Below are 5743 nucleotides of genomic sequence, written 5' to 3'. Positions count from 1 at the left end.
CTTGCTAGACTTCACTGTCAGACACTATTGAGTGACTGACTGGCTTTTTTTTCTTCTTTGGTAATAACATACATGAAAAGAGTTGTAAAGGGTACATGAGCATTTGTCTACATCAATAACCCACTTCTTGTGATGGCCAAGATTAAACTGATTGAATCTTTGCGCAGCATAAAACGTATGACCATTCGGTACAATTGTCTGAAAATCAAGACTTTTACTTTTGGGCTCTATAGCCCTAAAGTCGATTTGACAACTAATAGTCGTTATTTTCCCACTTGAAGACATTTTCAAGCCCCACCTTTTTTTAGGGAAGTTCTAAATTTGTATTATCTTTCAAATGCAGTTGGAATTTAACTTTTTCATTTTTTGGGGCCTGCAAATGGGACATAGTACCTTTAAAAGGACGTCACATTGCCTTATAAGGATGTCACACGTAGCAGTCCACAATGTCGGCGTGCAAATCTAAAAGTGCCTAATGACGCTTCATGTGCAACGTGCTTTGACACTAACAGCCAGTTGATTCAGATAAAGTCGCGACAGCGGAAGACACATCTGATTGGTCAATTACATGTATTTTAAAGAGCTCCAAATAGTTCTCCCCCATAAAGAGTGTACAAGTATTCTTCTTCTTCTTCTTGATTTGATTTTGTTTGACAATCAGTTACAGTTGATTTTTTTTTGCCACACACTATTTGATGAATTATTTATATATACATACAATTTCATGTCATAAATGACTATTTTTAGGATTCTTTCTCTTTCCATCCCTTTTCCTTCTGCTTATTTTCTCTTTAGACCCTATATTCTTGTTTTTTCTTTTTTTTAGAGAAAATTCAATAAATTAATAAATTTGGAAAGAGACGTCTTGGCTCATTGATTTAGTCTATCACCGGGCTCGCGTATGCATTTATGCGCAGGTGTCACAACTATCTTTCTCAAAGCGCTATGTTCATGAGTAGCTACTGCCCTCTCTCAACTGACTTTCGTCCATCTGTGTCTATAGTTACACATTTATCATGATTATATTACAGCAGCGTAGTGGACGCGGATGATTGGTCATGAATGGAAATGGTAACGGCTGACAGGTCATGAGGTCTGCAGTTCTCTATGCGGATTGAATACCATTATTATGACATATATAAACAACTTTTTGAAATTTATAAATTAAGATCCTATTATATATATATATATATATCTATACATTTTATATTGCGCAGTCAGTGTCTTATGTTCAGCTATTACTGATGGTCCGAGGGATGTACGGCCCAAATTTGATCACAAAATTGACATCTCCGTCCTTCAATGTGATAGACAGAGCGGGAATATTAATTAATTAAGTTCGGTTTCTTTTCTCTATATCGCACAAATGTCATGAATTTAAGAAAAAAGTATTGACACATTGACATTCAAGAAAAAGACAACACCAATGCTGAAGAAATCTTCGTCTAAATAATTAACCATTTTGAGTTGAGTATTTGAATATTAGCCAAGAGGTGGGAATTCCAATATTAAGATAACCTTTCAAGGTTTCATCACTTTTATCGAACGAAGATGATGCAAAAGTTTACCCCGTATATTTGAACTAGTAATACTTCGCGGTGTCTATCGATAAGCCTTTCATCTTCGGTTTGCTACGATTTGCAAAGTTGCCTTTCGAATAAAAAGAAATCCCCAGGGTTTTAGTTTTCTTTCAATCCTATCTCTTCATTGGTATCAATCTTCTCAGCTATTGCTGCCGGCACATCGTTTTTTTTTTACGCGACGATCAATTTTTATGTCTTCTATTTGATGACAGCAACAGCCTTTGAAATCAAGTCTATGAGAAAGCGGGGGTGGGGGGGGGGGAGAGTATAGGTGAGGGTCTTTCTTGGGTATATTAAAAAAATTGAGCCGAACGCTTCCAAATTCCGTCATCTCTTTTAAATAGTCAGCCGAACCTACATTTTTATTATTTCTTTTGAAAAAGATGTTTGATTAAATATAAGAATGGGTACAATTACTTCTAAGGGTACCTGCCAGACTGAGTAAATTCTATTCAGGACCCGTGGTACAATAGGACAAAAGAGTCCACATATATAATACAATCTGCAAAATATCTGTGAAAAGGACAAATTTGCTGAAATATCTTCATGCGGTTATGCAGACGAAAACACATTAAGTTTGCATTTTTTCAAGGGCCTTGAGGCTTGAGGGCTCGATGTTCATCCAAAAGACTAATCCTTTATTAAGTAACATGAGATCTTAATTTCACCCCTGTAAACATGGTAAATGTAGTCAATACGAGAGACCCAGATGAATTTGAACCCGCATAACAGTATCATAAGAATACTGACAAATAGGTAAACAGACATACAATTATCATTCCATGGTATTTGATCTGCCATTGAATATACCACCAAACCTGAATAAAGGCTTCGTGAACTAACGAGCAATACTGGGTCAAACCAGGCCCACTCTGAAGAGCCTGAAGAAAATAATAATAATAATAAGATATTTCTAAACCGAAAATTGCATAATGCCTCGAAGAGGTTTAGATGGAAAATAGTTGATAAGTAAAGGAAACAGAATTTGCATTACAAATTACAACACATCCAAGTTCGAAAGTTCGCAAGTTTGACCTAAGTCGAAAAATTGTTGTGCCCGACTCGGTAGGCTTAATATTTTTGTCCGACTATGATTAAATTCACCCATGAAATGACCAAATTTCATTTGCCCAAAATTATTATGATTCTATCTAAATGTGAAGGCTCTGTGTTATCTATTACACTCTTTCTAAAACTGCCATATTTTCCTACAGTGAACAACGACAGAGCCCTTAAAAACAGCCTTCCTTTTAGCATGTTTAGGAAGCAAATTCAGATTCACTAAAAATACGCCTAATACTTCCACAATTAGTTTGTAAATAAAGCTCATGTATATGATGACATAACACGCAAAAATCAAATCAAGCTCAGCTCATTTATTAGTATTCTTGTAAGAATTTTGGGAATTCCAAAGACATATTGTTCTACAGAGGACATTACAACGAATAAGAAATCAAAGAAGGTATACATTTTACCCCTGTCAGAACTCAATCCGCTCTTTAAACAAGTATCTGAACACCGTTATTGAGTCTTTTGTTGGTACAGTTTTAAAAGAAGATTTCAACTCATGAAGCGGAAGAAGAAGAAAGTAGAAGAAGAAGAAGAAGAAGAAGAAGAAGAAGAAGAAGAAGAAGAAGAAGAAGAAGAAGAAGAAGAAGAAGAAGAAGAAGAAGGAGGAGGAGATGTCTCATCGGTATAATTAGGGTATCAATGGCCATAATATTAGATCTAGATCATGATTTAGATGGATTAAAGACAGGCGATATCCCTTAGTTTACATCGCCAAACCCCCCGATAATCAACATTTCATATTCTCTTTTTCTTTCCGGTCTGTCTGGTTTCGGTGTCGCTAGTATAACTGGGGGGGAAAATCGTCACATTTCGAGATCGTGATATACAGTTTAAAATTGCTGGAAAGTTGCGAATTGTGGTTTCTAAGAAAAATGATGAAATTCCCCTGGACTGACAAAGTTAGTAATGAGGAAATTCTTACACGAGCTGGAGTGCAAAGGAAATGATACGTGAGATGTTGATTAGGCAGTTGAAGTTCATGGGTCACATTACACGCAAAGAAGGCCTAGAGAATCTTGCTTTGACAAGGAAAATTGTGGGAAGAAGGAGTAGGGGAAGAAGGAGGATACTTTGGATGGACAGTCTGCAGAAATTGTTGGAAGAGAGAGGAGTGAAAGAACTGGGAGTGGTACTTATACAGAAGGCTAGAAGCCGAGGGTTGTGGAACAGCAATGGTCGCCAAAGTCAAACGATATGACACTTAGAGAGAGAGAGAAAAATATATATACAAGGGGAAGACTGCCGATATACCTTAGTTTACATGCATACTAAACCGACCAATCACAATTTTTTCCTTCTTCTCCTTCTATTTCTATTTATTTTTGGAGGTAGGGAGGATCTATTGTCGGTCTCGTTTCGCTCTCGTTGGTATAACTGCGGTATGATAATGATGCTCATGCTCATGATTTTATGTTTGTCGAGAGACAGAGGTGTTGAAATGTTCGAAAAATGATAATAACAAATGGTGGGTTTTTGTGTAGCATTCACATCTGGCACTACCCCTGCTTTAGAACTACTGTCATTTATACAGCAGTGGAGACGTTCAAGGAATTAGTTCCTGCCAGGTATACCCATCTACTTTACCTGGGTCGAGTGTGGCAAATGTGGATTACTGTCTTGCTAAAGAACATGTAGTATCGCAGTGGGACTCGCACCTCGAATCATGAGATTCAAAGTCTGGCGACGTATCCGCTATTAGGGACTTTTAGATTTGCACGTCGACATAGTGGACTGCTACGTGTGACACCCTTTTAAAGCACTGACAGTGCCTTAGAAAGAAGTCACACGGAGCAGTCCACTATGTCAACGTGCTAAAAGTGCCTAGTAACATCACAATACCTCTGCATAGCATATGGCTGCCATTTCAGCGCTCGAGCATTCTTGTCAGGTATCCATCTACGCAGAGGCGGCACTCCCCAGGGGGGGGGGGGGGTCAACGTTAACGCCCCTTCTTTACCTCTGATAAATAACCCTACTTAAATCTGGTAGATGCCCATTTTTCCTTCGACAAATACCCCTTTTTAATTCTCATAAGTGCTTTTTCATCTCTCGAGAGTGCTCCTTTTCAGGTGAGAGAAGTGTCAAATTTTCACCTCTGATTATTGCCTTTTTTTTTTTACTCTGACACATGCTCCTTTTCTGTTCTGATAAGTGTCCTTTTTACTTTTGATAGGTGCCCTCTTTTCCTTTCTTCGTTAAAGATTAAAGGTGCCTCTTATTTAAGGCGAATGAGAGCAACTTTTTCTTAAATTTCCCGCAAGGCTCGCTCACTACGCCCGTTCCCATTATTTTTTCTCCTTTTTAACCTTCATAGAACTTTATTTCACATATCTACAACGTTCACAATAACATATATACTTATAGAATTCAAACATTATCTTAGTATATCAATCAAACCTTTTACCTGTTTTTCATGACCCTTCGCTTTTGTTTTAGATATTAAATGTGACATCAATTGATACTTCAAATCAGTTAAAAGAATTTTACCATTCATTTCGCTTTTTTTTTTTAAAATTCAAATGTTTATAGTAGTTCTTATAAATAACATGTTCAGCAAAATTAATCAAAATCTTTACCGAGTAATTATCTAACTTGCCAATATAATATCCAATCTCTAAAGTCTTCCCATTTATGTTAACATCTAATTAAAAAAAAAGATTTATCAAACATGCTACGATTTTCCAAAACATAATTATCGTTTTACACTCTAGCGTCATATGCCTTGATGTCTCAATGGTATTACAATCTCCAAATACATAATCATTTTTAAATTTTCCATTAATATATGTTATATTTTGCCAGCAAAAAACATATGCAAAAGTTTATGATCAAATTGTTTGATTCTGTTATTTCGTTTGCTGCCAAACAATGTATACAAAAGACTCGTCTTGTTTTTTCTGCTCAAATAATAAGTAGAGCTTTTTTGACTTCATATTCAAAATAATAATATCATCAACAGTTGATGTTTGTATGGTCTCCCGCAAACAAATATTCGGACCATAATACCTAACTACAAAGTATGATGCTTAAATGTTGGATTTATTCCTGATAATATCATCACAATGTAGGGGTATAAACATATAACAATG

Source organism: Strongylocentrotus purpuratus, unplaced genomic scaffold, assembly GCF_000002235.5.
Source record: "Strongylocentrotus purpuratus isolate Spur 01 unplaced genomic scaffold, Spur_5.0 spur5_contig_816, whole genome shotgun sequence".
In the NCBI taxonomy this organism is placed as follows: Eukaryota; Metazoa; Echinodermata; class Echinoidea; order Camarodonta; family Strongylocentrotidae; genus Strongylocentrotus; species Strongylocentrotus purpuratus.
Note: the sequence above shows the minus strand (reverse complement) of the source record.